Genomic DNA, 14834 nt, shown 5'->3' on the forward strand with positions numbered 1-14834 from the left:
TTACAAGTTCCCATTGATCATTCCTCTTTGCAACATGTGTATAAAAGAGCAATTTGAAGTTTCAGAGGTGTCATGTCTGGACGATGAGTCCATCAATTTTCTTTGGCTGCAGGTTTCCCTTCAGTGGCTGGAACGTAAATTATGAGAAGCTGAAGGAGAAAGCTGTAAATTATTGGGCTCTGTCAACTTCAATATCCTCAGCCTGATGGATCCTTGATTTGACAACAATCTGCTTGTCAGTCACTCTTGCAAAATATTAACACGCTTGATTATCAGATGTGTTAGCCAAGTGTTAAATCTAAAAGATAGAGCAATTGAAAGTCCAGAGATGCAAAGGCTCGGTCAGACTCGGCTTCCATTCCTGCTGCAAAACATCTGCTGAAGCTCAGGAGCTGCTCGTTGTTGGCCTGTGGCAGCAGAGTTTCTTTAGGGTTTATAGTATTTTCTAGGGAATTCTGGTTCTTTCTATGAGAAAACTGGAAAGAAGAGCACAAATGTTATTGCCTAATTTCCCCAAGTTGAGTCTGAGTTTCTGCTTATGGTCAATGGGAACCAGTGTGTCCCAAAAATCAGTCTCTCTGAAGATGCAGAAAATAGTGCATAAATGAAGTCTCAAGGTTTGAGAGCAAAACCCAGGTTACCTTCACTGAAGAGTATTTTATAACCAGTTAAGGTGTCTCCTAATAGCCAATCTAAAGGACCCTTTGGGAAAACCATCGCACTTCACCATGGTTTTACCTGTCCTTCTGTATTTTTTTACCATCTGGTCTGTAAGCAATCATGGCAGCGATGTCTCTTACTGCCCACTTTTACAACACCTGGCCCTGTGATTCGGGCCTAAACCAGCCCAGGAGATGGCAGAGAGCGCACAGGGAGCCAAGCACCAGGTTTACCCAAAGATCATATGAGCAGACCAGAAAACTTTGCTCTCTTTGGAAAAGCAGGAGCCAACAGTGCATCCAGAAGAGCTGTGGGAGTGCGGGTTAGCAGGAGGGGAAGGAGACGGGGCCACAGGGAAGGGGCCACCAGTCGGTAGTTGCATCCCTTGGAGATGAGGAACCCGGGATTGGAGAGAAATCCACAAAGCAGTAAAGGTGGGTTGCCCATTCCCCTTTCCAGACAAAAATATGAATTTTAACAATATTTTGCCAGCAATAACAGAGGGAATGCTGTCTAGCATTACAGCGCAAAATGAAAAAGGTATGTGGTAACAGCCTCCAGCTTCTCTGCTCGTGGAGCTGCAGTAGCAAGGGGGCTTGGAAATACCTACTAACAGGAGTGCCCATCCTTAATAAGCACTGTTAGTTTAATTGCCCCCATTACAGATGTTAGCAGCAGCAGGAAGAAGAAAGTAATCACCTGTCAAGCGGAGCAGGAACGCCAGGACAGTCGGCAACGCGGACTGCTGCGCTCTGCTGCATGCATAATGAAACTGCCAACCAGCACAAGTAAGGAATTATGCATTTAAGCTATAAGGCCTCTCTTCAAAAATTCCTGCAGCTTTTTTTTTTTTTTTTTTTTTGGTATAAGCATGTATAAGTCCTCCTAAAATAATGTGCCTGCAGAGGTGGTTAAATAAGCACTGACCGTTGGTTTGGAAAGCTCTGAGACACCTCCCACCAATTCATGTTGGCAAGCTTTTTACAGATGAGGCATTGATCAATTATTACGTTTAATTGCTTGTGTGGAATTTAAAAAGAAAGTCGTATCTTTAAGCATACTAGTCTGCCTCAGGAAATGATGATGAGCATTAGCCTGTCTCCTCATGCTGTAAATTATGATGGGCCACTGTAGGTACGGGTGTTGTGGTAAACATTAAAAACATTCACCTGGAAACAAATAAAAGTATGAGTAATAACCAAATGCAGATTTATCCTCCATTCATAATGTGCTAGTAAACGCTGACATTCAGAGAGAAGGAATGGGTTGCAGGAGAAGGATGTTGGTTTTTGCAATTACAGTCCCAATCCGTTCTCAAAAGATTAAAGTTTTACACAGTGGTTGTTCTCAGGAAATTTGCTGAATCCTAATATTTAAGATGAAAGCATAATAAAGGGTGATTTTTTTAAAAGAATTGCCTGATAGGTTTGATTCGCCAGTTCTCACTGAAGCAAAACTTTCCACTGACTTCAATTATCAGTAAATTGTGTTGACCTCAATAAGGGTTTTTGCAGAACTGGACCCGTGGCATGAATAGGCTGTTCTGTGCAGAGAAGTGACTGCATGAAAACGGCATCTTCTTACTCATCAGTTCTGCTTCCCAAGGGCACACCGAGCTGCTGCATCTGACTTCAATGACAGAAATGAGGTTTTGCTGCTCTTTTCTCCTGCAAGACCTTCAGAGCTGGTGGAACCGGGCTGAGAGTTTGCTCAACGGAGTCAGAGTTTGGGTGAGAACCACCTTGCAGAGTGGTCACGTCCCCCTGGCCCTCCATACCCAGAGGGGTGTGAGCCCCAGGGTTGTCCCCAGACCTCTCTCTCCATGTGACAATGAATCAACCATCATTTTCCCAGTGGGCCATTCCAGTCCGGCAGCTTTAAATGCTCTCTGTTTGACATCCTCCTGATTTATTGCATTTGTAAAGGTGACCTTAAATATTTTAATGGTAATAATTCTTTCAAGGGCTTGAATCAGTAAATGTGCTATGTTCATATTTTGGCATTATATACTGTAGGCAATTTAATCCATATAAGCAGTTTCAGTGATATTAACACTGTAGGCAAGCTGATACTAAAGTTTAAATGTCAGAGAGAGTTTTCATATTAGATCTAGTGCAAACAAAGCATTTTTTCTCCAAGTACTGAGGCATAAAATACCAGGAGATAGTAAAGACAGAGAGTGCCAATGAATCTGAAATAAACTGGAGGTGAAATTTATAGTATTTTCAAATATGTGCCCTATCCAAGGACTGCTGCAGCTGCACAGATCTGTAAAGTTAGAGATAAGAGAAAAACCTTGTAGCGCTCCACAATAAATGCACCTCCACCAGGGTACCTATCTGGATTTCTGTAACTCCTTGGAGATTTACTATTTCACCTTGGACTTATTACCCCACAGTGCATACTGTGAATGGCATTTTATATTTCCTCCATTGCCCTGCTTGTTATATAGTGACAGGTCCCAGTTATAATCACTGGGCCAAACCATCGCCCACACCTTGCAGATGGGTGCGAGCGGAAAAAGGCTGGGATGATCCCACCAGTATTTATCCAGTGGTGCTACAGGAGCTGTGGGATCAGGCGTGTTTCCATCCTGTGGCCCCAAAGGTCTGTGTGCCTTCTTGCATTCAACAGGCAGCCAAGACTCTGCCTTAGTGGGGAAAAAAGGCATGGATTGGATAAAAAGAGATGTCTTTTATGTTTTCCAGTTTGCGGTGAGGTGCCGGGTGCTGCCCGTGCCGGGGTAAGTGATGCCCATGGCTCTGCAGAGCTGCTGGCCCCAGTTAGGTGCACCCCGCAGTGACACCTGAGCCGACTGAGCGTTTGGTGGCACTGGCTCATAAAATCTGTGACAAATGGTCAAAAAGTTTATTGCCTGTGTTCAGCTGCTTATGACTCCATAAACCACCAAGGATAATGTGTGTGGAAACATGGGCTGTTTGTTAGGATGTTTTCTCGTTAAATAACCTGACCTGCTCTGAAATCTCCTGCTGGCATCCCTGGGCAAAAAAGGGGTGGCTGTAGGGAGCAGGCCCCTAAAAATAAGTAAAGCGTAAATAAGTAAAGTATAAAATAATACACATATATATAATATATATATATCACACACTCAGTCCCATGGTAACACCTTGACTTCAACTCCCGTTTTTCATACAGGTAAATAATAGAGGTACTGTACTCGGGACACCTTCCTGATAATGTTCTCCTTGAACTGTGGACACCTCCCTTTCTCTGTTCCCTTGGCACGACAGCCATGCCTGATGGCCGTTCCTGCTGTGCCTGCCTCCTCTGCCCAGCCAGCCCTGGGCCATTCACCATCGTTGCTTCAGCCTTGGAGGGGCACTAAACCTTTAGTGTTCCCCTTCCTTTTCCAACAGGAGAACTGTGCATATAAGCACAAGGTAAATGGTTTTGGGGTGACGGACAGGAGAAGAAACCTGTTCCTACAAGAGTGCTAACACCAGTATAGCCACCATTTGTTTCACTGCACTAATGCAAAGGAGCCGCGCTCCTCTGAACCAGATTTCCACTCAAGGAGGAGAACATGAGCATGGAAACAACCTCTACGTCTTTACAAAGCTTAATCATATTTGAGTACAATCAGTCACCATTTCCCAAACTGTAGTAATAGGAGTCCTTGGACTTGGATGGAAGCGAGTGGGGAGATGGTGGCTGGATAACGAAGTTTGGGTGCGTGATGTCAATGTTGCTTCATAATCAGCCTGCATTGTGTGGCGCGTGTTTTTCTCCTTTCTTCGCGACTTTGCCAATCACCATTATGACACTCAACACAATTGTTAATCAGATTTTTTAGAAGTGGGATGAAGCTGGCAAGCTGTCTCCCTCAGAAAGCGCACAAAATGGTGTGGAGTAAATGATAGCTTTATGGGAGAACAACTCGAGGACTCAGAAGTGACAATTTTTGAACCATTTCTCCAAGCTACCCCACCAAACGACGTGTACAAAATCACAGGAGGAGGAAGCACAAGTGCTGTCATATGGGAGATGAGAGCGAGAGGGGAACAACCGCCGAGAATCAAAATGAGCTAATGGTGCTCCTTTCTTTAAGGATTTTGTCCTTTCTGCTGAACGCAGAAGGTTTAAACCATCTGAAGGTTTGGGACAGCTGTGGTGACTGTGGCTCCTGGCTACGTTCATCACTATCACTTAGATACACAGGACCACAGCACTGGACTTGATAGTAGTCCTTTACCCCAAGGTATTTTGAAGGTGCCTTAGGCAAATTTAGACATCTGTACTGAAGAGGGCAGATCCAATCCCAGCTGGGGCGACAAAAAGTGTCTGCAGCCTCCATCCTTCCCTGGCTCCTGAAGTTCCCCAGCTAAGCCCTGCTAGACCCTGCTGAGATGTCCCAGACCAGAAATGAAAAGAGCTCAAGACTCTCAAACCCCACAGGTGGGAAGGAAGAGACAGCCAGGAACAGTTTCTTCCACTTTTCAGAAAGCTGAAACACAAATACGATCTTCCTAGCATTGTAACTGCATCAAGGTGAACTTTCTTTTTGTTCCAGGCTGAAGGACTCGTCTGGCACAGCGCTTCCTTCAGGAGCCCCCAACAGCAGATGCGACCATCACCTTTTCTGGCCACGGCACTTGGTTGAGCAAGCGACCCGTGCACAACTTGCAAACTGCAAACCCTCTAAAATTGATGAGAAAATGAACATGCTCGAAAGGTAGTCACACATTTCAGTCTTTTGCTGAAACAGAGCCAAGATCTTTAATAAATATTCAAATCTCTAATCAATATTTCAAGAAAAATCAAAGTGTAAAGATCAACCTGTGCATTCGTGCTTCTGTCTTTGTCCTGATTGCACTTCATTTCTTCAGGGTCACACTGGAGAGCTCAGGCTTGTTTAATTTTAAGCTCCAATGACAGTCAGAGGCCCCCAATTTTAGTTGCCTCTCTGCAAGATTTTTTTTTAGTCAAAAGCAATTCTTTAGCTTTCTTTGGCCTCCTTAAATTGACAAACTGTAAATAAGGTGTTATCATGGCTTGTCTCTCCATAGGAGATGTTATCACCATACTTAAAAACATATAGAATGACTTGTGATAACTGCTATTACATCAATAGATGATAAACCAATAAATTAAAGTAACGGTGCATAAAATGATGAATTCCGATAGACTTAAGGCAATATAAAATAATTGGAGACTTTATTGCTATTTCCATTTTTAATGGGGTGCTATGGCAGTACATTCTTGTAACTGGGCTGGAAAGGTAAATTAATCTTTATGCATCATCATCAGGCAGTGTAAACATGGCCAAACTTAATTACGATATAATAGATTGTTAAGTGTCTGCCCCACAGAGGTGTGATTGCTCTCAGGCAAGTGATTACAGCAGAGATGACTATCAGACAAAGTCTTCTTTAAAAGGCTGGTGGTAGCTTTTGCGTACCTCTGACAATAAATCCGACCCCAAAGCCGTGCAGGAGAAGCAGCTTTCCAGGGTCCCAGCTGCAGCAGAGCCGTATTCGAGGGACAAACACGAATTTACAGCAGAGCATTAATGAAAGGTGGCCTGAGATTGCGGTACTGTGCCAGCAAAAACTCGTTTCACTGCAAAAATCTGATGGGAGTTATTGAAACTGCAGCTTGGGAGCAGGATGGAGGCGCTGGGTCCCGCAGCTCCTCTCCCCACACCCGTTAGCTCCCCGACCTGCTGGGCCGGGGTCCCGCAGGGAGGAAAACTCATGGAGGGCGTGTGTTATGGTTTGAGAAAACCCATAACAATTTATTGTCGTTTAGGCAATTATTCTATCACCCGGTGACCCCTCCCCACCTGGGAAGGGGAATCAGGCAAAGCAAGGAAACATGAGGCTTGAAATATAAATGATTTAATAGGATAAGACTAAATAATTAACAATAATACTAAAGAACCAGTATTAATCCCGATACTAATATAAGATATACAAGAATTATACTCAGCCCATTCTGTCAGCAGGAAGCTGTGCACTCCCAGCAGGGGACAGCAAATGTGGGACACTGGGAGCACAGCGCCTTCAGGGGTCCGGCACAGGCGGAAGGAGATTCTCTGGACGGCTGCCATCAAGGGAGAGAGAAACTATGCAGAAAACTTTCTAATTTAAACAGAATGTGACGTTCACGGTATGAAATAATCCTGTTGGCCAGCCTGGGTCAAAAGCCCAGGCCTCGCTCCTCCTCATCCCTGCACCAGGCAAGGCTTGAAAACACTGAGACCTTGAATCGCACGTAGCCTAGCTGGCTATAAAGTAAATATTTTCACAAATTCAGACACTAGAGTCTTCCAAAAGTGGAGTTTTCCCTGGTGTTAGAATAGAAATTAGTCCTGTGTCACTCAACCCAGGACAGAGTGACTGGGCTAAAGTACTTGCATAAAAAAAGCAAAAAAATCTGACTTGACATATTGTCTTTTAGACACTATAGCACATTAAGGAGAGAAATGCAATACAACATGTATTTTCCTCTTCTCTCTCTGATATTGTTTTCTGTCATTAGCAGCTCTGTTCCTGGCACAGACGTGTGATTTTATGAACCCGTTGTACCATTACCTCTCTTTCCATGGTAGCAGTTTAATTTATACTTACATGTATAAGTATATATTTATACTTACGAGACAGACTCTGCGGTGATCTTACTTCTTTAATGGACTAAGTTCACTAACGGAACACAAGGTAATAATTTATGTTTTAAATGTAACTGCAAAACGTAGTTCAGAAATCTCACATTACAGGGGTTTTGTGAGAATTTTTTGGGAACTGATTCTAAGGGGGTATGTTTTATTGAGTAGTTTCAATCAGTCTAGATTCGATATCTGTAGTGTGAGCAGCAGAAAATTCAGAGAATATCTTTTGGTCTTACAGAAATTTTAGTTATGTCTGCTTCAAAACTTATACTGTAGTATACGTTTTCTGTTTCAACGCCATGGTGCTGGCAGTGGTATGAACTGGTCAGACACGGCGTGGCAGATCTTTTTCACACTGCCAAATACCAAAGGATGTCTTAACATCTGGAAATCAAACAGCAGCATGATTTTTAATTCCTTGATTACTCTAAGCCACTTTTTGGAGTTCCACATACTTGTATTTGTTTCCTGATAATTGTGCTAAGAGTTTTCTGCTGCTAAATTGCCTCAGGAATTAGGATATGCTTTTGAGAGCAGTGGAAGGACTCCCCTGCCAGCACACCTCTCCAGAGCAGAAAACATCTCTCGTTATGGAAATTATCATAGATGGTGTGTGAAACGGGTGAAAAAAATCATTTTTGAGCTATGGCAGTGTCCAATCCAAATCACTAAAGAGGCCGCTCGGACCCATCTTGAGAATCAGAATAAAAGAGCAGAGAAGACACAAAATATTAAGATCCCAACTTTATTTGGTTACTAGCGTACCTTGCAGAGGGGTTGTCTGTACTTTAATTTCTATTTTAATTCTCTCTTTAATTCCCTCTTTGCTCATTTATTACACCACTTTGCTCATTGATTGCACCACCCAAAACTAAACTGGTTTAATCCACGAACGTCTCAAAGTCAGACTCCATCCCTACATCTTGCTTTTGCATTTCCACTCTTTGATAATGGCTTTTACTAGCAGCCCAGTTTAAATTCTTAATTTTGTCTAATTCCTCTAAATGCACAATGATTCTTCAACTGGAAAGGAAAGAGAGTAGCTCTGAATGATCCATATGTTGAAGTACTGTATTTTCATCATTTAAATGATAAACTTCCCATCAAATATCCACAAATGTACATTCATGACTCCCATCCAATGATCTATTGGCCAGAGGCACATACATTGTTTTAATTTATTTTGGAGTAAAGGTGCTTTCCTGCCGAGTTTGAATAAGCTTGCTATGTACCAAACAGATGTTCAATAAAAGAGAGACTTTACTGAATATGACATATAAACACAGGGAAAGAGGAAGAAGGAAGGAAAATTACAGGATGTATGGATTCCTGGTTCATCAAACAACAGGCCACAGTTTTAATCGGGGCCCTTTTATGGATGGAGCAGTAATGAAACAGAAGGGCCGGGGATGTCTCAGGAGAAGGTAACATCTACATGATGTTTGTGGTGGAATTAACTTTGGTGAACCCACTGTGACAGCACACAGCTTCCCCGTCCTCTGCAGCAGCGCAAAGGCTTCTGTCGTTGCTAAACTCTTTCTCCCATCATGGAAAAAGAACCCAAAAAAATTCAATTGCTTGATCTGGGAGAATTAAAGGGCCCGGAGATGGGTACATGAGGGTTTCTTCCCACCATGTAAAATACCCAGTTTTTCTCTTGCCAGGGAAACGTGCTTCTTAAAGCGCCCGACTCTTGCATCTATTCAGTCTTTTCCTGTTTGGAGAGAGGTGCTGTTTCAGGAGGCGTTCAGGAGAGCAAAGCCAGCCTGATTCATCGGGAGATCAAAGAGGGACTGCTGCCTTTGAGATAAAGATGTCTTTGCTTTGAAAGGTTTCTCCTTTGTGCAGCGGGATGTCCACCCAGCGGGGAACATCTCTCTGGGTGGGACACCTCCTCCTAAGAGACACGAGAGGAGAAAAGTAGCTACTCTGCCTGTTCCTGGTGAGCTTAACCTTGGGGATGAAGTCAAATTTTTGGATCTTTCCATCAAAATTGTAGTACAACCTGTTTTCCATCAAAACAGGTACAGACCTTGTACCTGACCTTCTCCAGACCCGCCCCGGCTTCGTGACCACATGCAAGAAGGGCAGCACGACTGCGACTATGATGTGCCCCCAACTTCTTGACAGATAATTAGACTCAAAACTGCATTATGTAAAAATGGAAAATTTTAGAACCCCCCTGAAAACTTCCTTATTTGCAGGCGCTCGCAAATGCGAATCCCAGTGCTGGTTTGCTAAGGAAGATTTATTGTCATTTTCGGCCCAGCAATTCCCCATCCTTGTCCAGGGGCAATGCGTTTTGCCTCACTCTACCTTCCAGTGTTCCTGTGTCAGTGGTGAAAACCTGAAGTATTTAAATACTTTTGTAGGCATTTTGATAAAGTTTGATGATACAGAAGGCAGAGTGGCTCCTGCAAATGCCATCATCAGCGCTCTCCATCCACAGTACTTGGGACTTTCAAAATCAATTCCAACAGTAGTGTTATTATCCTGGCATGCCATGTGAGACAACCTACTCGAACATCTTTAAGCTGCTGAAACTTCCCAGAGGAGGACAACAGAATCAGTTTATGCTGAAGACTAATAAGATTACACATTCTGTCTTCATTTGTATTTGATTGTAAATTTACTTCATCTTTTACAGCTGGTAAAGACTGGCATAATAGTTTGAAAACCACAATATCCCCTCCCCCATGGGCATTGCAGAGAGCCTGGAAGGGCTCCTGCTGTGAGAGCACCCTGATTTGCAGAAGCTGGTCAACAAGGTGTCAGAAGAGCACGGGGTTTTTCACTGTATCATGGTGTGGAGAGAAAAGGTAAGCAGCAGTTACTGGGAAAGAGATTTTTGTCATTGAATTGCATATTCAAAATGGGATCAGCATTCTCCAAGACCAAAGCTTTGGTCGTTCTGGCAATATTTGACTGCATCAAGCTCAGGTGATTTTCCCTGGGGCTGTGCTCTGCGGTGGGAGCTGGGTGTCACAGGACGGGCTCCAAATATTTACCAACGGGAGCAAGAGCTTATTAGGGAACAGGGATCCATCAGACTACAGCTTGTCTGGCTTGAATCAGCAGGTATGGAGACTTAATTTCTGTCTATCCATTTATTTATTTATTTTAAATCACCACGTCCATCTGCAGGTCTTCAAAACTTTTGGATTTACACTAACCCTGTGTTTACAGCATCCCGAAGCCAAACAGAAAACTCTGATGAGTTTTGTTTGGTTTTTTTTAACGTAGCCTTTTTGCTAGTCAGATTAGCATACTTGAGCTAGAGAATATATTTGCTGGTATCTTAAGGGCACAGATGAACGTAACCGCTCATTGAGTGGGAACGGCATGGAAATGGAGGGGGCTATTTTGGTGGGATCTGTAAGTGGCAAAGGAATGTGGGAGCAGAAGATTCGAACTGAAAATTGTAATGATGAAGCCAATCAAGCTCATTAAAACTGTTATTTTAATTCCTTCTGACTGAGTATATTTAAAACAGCTGTGGCAGAGGGACCTCTAGTCTGTATGTGAATGAAGACTCTTCTGAGAAGCCTTTTAATTCTGAAAGGGAAAAGTAACTCGGCATTTTCCGAGCTTGTTCTTGACACTGCTGAAAGTTTCCTACTTCTTCTGAGTAGGATATATGGGGAAAGAGGATGGCCAAAATTAAAGACAAAAGAAGAATGAAGAAAATAAAAGGTCTAAGTGATAACCAGCATCAGACCCAACTGAACCTTTTTTTTTCAAGAAGCTGCTGAGATGCTAAAGTGGAGATTTATAAAGCTCTTCCCAGGCACGACATGCTAGCTACCTTCCAGCTGAGATAAGAAAGTAACTCAGCTGTGGAGCTGTGATGAGCTTCTCCAAAATACACAGCAAGATTTGTTAATTTGCACTGGGGAAGCAATATTGCCCCTTTAATAATAGATTATTTCATATCCCAGTCCTCAACACGAGCCACCAGCCATTCAGAACCAAGCAGTGACTAAATAGGAGCTTGCAGCATCGAGTATGATACCATGTAAATAGAATCCCTTATAGACTTGTTGGGTTGTTACTATGTGCAAGTAGCTACAACCAGGAGCAGCACGTCTCCTACTTCGGCTGATGAATTCAAGCGCGAGGCTGCACTTTCAAAACACTGGAGCCCGTACAATATTTTTAACAGGACGGATTGACAGTTTTAATAATTCCCAGATCCCAAACACGTATGAAACGAGCCCTTGATGAGAAAGGTCTGATTACAAATAACCTGCAGAGAGATGAAAGTTTGCTTTTAATATCTGTTTTTTTAAGTCCGCTTTAGACTTTCAAGAGGCTTCAAAAGAAGGCAAAGACTAGAAAACAGTTTGATTTAATACTGTTAGATGTGTAAAATAAAATGCTGGACAATAAGAGATGTAAAACAAGCAACAAGTGCAAATGACTTAAATCAAATTAAAGAGCTAATTGAAAATAATGGAATTAAAACCTTTTTTGGTTGTTTTTATTCATCCGTTTTTCATCACTGTTTGCAACAGCATTTTTTTAATCTTTTTTACTTTGAAGAACAAACTTTTTCCACCATAAAAGACAATGATTTTAATCAGTATCTGAAATGTCATTCTATGGGGATGTAGATTCTAAATGCCAGTCAGGAAGAGAAGCCCCATCATCCTCATAAGCCAGCAGGACAGCCAGAGAGCCTTTGTCTATGGAGCTTCTGATACAACATCACGATACCGAGTTACTTTATCTCCCATTACAGCGATCCTCACTAACACATCTTTGCTTTCATCCTCTGCACTTTCTAAAGGAAATATTTTTTTTCTTCATTGTAGCCTACATGCTCTTATGCCTTCAACTGTGCAGACCTCTGCCTGCAGTGAGTAACCACGAGGTAGGGCAAACCGAAGTCTGAAATCTCTTCGGTTTGAGAACAGTTTTTGCTCAGAGCTCCCCAAACCTCCATATTTATTTAAAAAAAAAAAAAAAGACTTTGGTATGTGTTTAAACAAATGGGGTTCACATTTCACATTAGACTATTTATACTATTTATGTATTTTTATTTTCGTAACAGCAAAGGGGTGATTCCTGTGCAGTGGGCTTGGTGTGAATGCAACCCTGCCTGGGCAGTAGGGACGTGCTTTTCTGTGTTCCTGGTGCAATGCCACCGTCCCATGGGAGACCAGGTGTCCCAGCAGGAACGCAACTATCCTTACGGCTCTTCGCTCTCCCACTTCTCCTGCTCTCTCCAGTGCCATTGCCCCACCAGGCTGACATCTCCTGGCTCTCCTCTCTCCCCTCCCAACCCTTTTTTGAAGGGAAGCTCACAGAAATAACTCCCCCATGGGCATCAGAGGCGGGCGGCACAGCGGGTTCAGCTTTAGGGGTTATTTGTGCTTTACTCCATCCTGCACTTGAGCAAACTGTGCTGCCTCGCTCACGGGCAGCTTCATTTTAAATCTTTGAGAAGAACAAGGGAAAAGCCAACTGGGAAAACACAAGGACAATTCCCCCGCTTGTGGGAACGGTATTTTTTAAATGAAATTATTTCCCCTGTGTACTGCTACGCTGCCTCTTCATTAGAGGGAGAGGAGAAGCGTGTGCACTTGCCCAACGCCGAGCGCTCACGGTATGTGGAGACTGCATAAAGAAATTATTTCTGGGACTAAAAACCAAACCATCGTTGCTCCTTAAGTTTGGTGAAATACCCAATCGGTCTCAGTGGGGTTTTTGCAGGAAAGGGAATTAACTAAAAGAAAAAAAAAAAAGGGGGGAAAAAAAGGGAAGAGAGAAAACCCACCAACCCCAGTGCGTTCCCATAATGAAGGGTCTAAAAATGCCCCACTCATTGATGCAAAATTACAGTTATTGTTTATGCTCCTTCTACTTCACACAGCTTTATACAATGCGCACGACGAAAAATACAAGCAAACAACCGACACATTAGTTAAGAGACCTTCCATTTTACTTTGGCAGTTCACGATAATGGAATTTAATTGTGGAAAAAGCTGAATAATTTTAGCTGAATGTCATTTGGTTCATTCAAACTGGGAATCAGGGACATTTTTAACAAAGGTTTTCAAACTTCTTTTGAAATCAGGAAGCTGCTGTGCACAGATAAGGGGAGAGGTTTGAGGATTCTCTATCAGAAATTTCAAGGTTTTTTCCATCTGCTTTTTCACATTAACTGGTAATTATCCAGAAAGGCACATAATAGTGCAGAAATGACAGAAGCTGACAAAGGTTTTCCTAAGATATGTAAATTGTCAGTGATAGGCAAGGTGCAACAGAAAGGCTTTCTACAGCACAATTATTTATGCCAGTTTCATTTGCTTTTAGGTAGCACTGATGGCATACCGCACCGCCGCGCTTATCACAGGCGCTGCACATTCCCTCCACCACCAGCGCGCAGGAAAGATGGCAAAAACCGAGCTTGAAGGTTGGTGGTCTCCTCCGACTCCGCTGTTTTATATTAAATACGTGTGTGTGTGTGCCTGTGTGTATAGATATTTCTGAGGACTCTCTTGTTTATTAGAACATCCCCTGTCGTTTCTGATGCTGCAGAAATAAATAAACAAGTGGGACGCTTCCCACTGAAACAGCTTCCACATTTTGGTTACGGTTGGTCTATGAGTCCACCTTCACGGCAGCAGCGTTGTTTGAGGGAGAATGTGTTAAAAGAAGCACTCAGCTGTTTGCATCTGCCGTTCGTTAGCCCTTTGCACTGATTGCGTATTTTCAGCAAGTAGGTGAGCCCATTAAAGATGCTCAGATAAACTCCCTCCTCCAGCTGAAGAGCCCAGCTATCGCGGCGCCGCGCTCCTCCTGCCAGGGTGGCACAGGCGGGTGGTGGGACAGCCACGCCATCTGCTTTTAAATAATCAGTACCGGGATGGCTGGATTTGGATACTCTCAGTTTATAATCCTTAAAGGGAGAAAAGACCCTCTCGCCCTCAATTGCCCAGTCAGGATGAGGAATTACTACACGTAGGAGTGCAAAAATGCCACCCCTCCATGACACGTCCCTGCAGGTCACCAGGGTGGGCTCCAGGTCTTGAACAGAGTTTTAGATGGGTTTTTTAAGGTCTGTGCTATACAAGGAGGGGAGACAGAGGGTGGAGGTTTGATAAACATCCCCCTTCAAAAGGAGAGGCTGGATTTCTGAGTCCTTCCGGGAGGTTAATTTTTATTTAAGTAAAGTGTCAGGGTCTGTGCATGGGAGAAATTCCTGCCTGACCCTCACCGCATTCAGCTCGTACCGGAATTACGGGCTTTAATTAACCTTTTCTGGGAATAGGACTTCATATGTAACTACATATGTAACGAGAGGTTATAAGATCTTTAATGGATGAAAGGACTTTACCTAGGAGTCCCTGATGTAGTGGTACCAGAGGTATTATGGTGGTATAATTACTTTACATTAGCACGTGAGTGATGTTAAGTTACTCTGATGGGGAGGTGTTGCCATGTGTGTCTGGGGGGTGGAATTAATTTCCTTTATGGTAATATCAACTTAAGTTAATGGGGGCTGGGAGAAAGTAAACAAGGATGCAACACAATAGATTTA

At 43.1% G+C, this 14834-nt stretch overlaps 1 long non-coding RNA gene across 1 annotated transcript; it reads left to right on the forward strand.

Annotated features, from left to right (window-relative positions):
• The first annotated feature begins 7164 nt into the window (after positions 1 to 7164).
• LOC141748521 (uncharacterized) lies at positions 7165 to 13706 on the forward strand. The gene is made up of 3 exons (XR_012589010.1): positions 7165 to 7337; positions 9936 to 10107; positions 13607 to 13706. It is a non-coding gene; the product is annotated as an uncharacterized LOC141748521 (long non-coding RNA).
• The last annotated feature ends 1128 nt before the right edge of the window (positions 13707 to 14834 follow it).

This window comes from Larus michahellis, chromosome 9 (genome assembly GCF_964199755.1).
Source record: "Larus michahellis chromosome 9, bLarMic1.1, whole genome shotgun sequence".
NCBI classification, from domain to species: Eukaryota; Metazoa; Chordata; class Aves; order Charadriiformes; family Laridae; genus Larus; species Larus michahellis.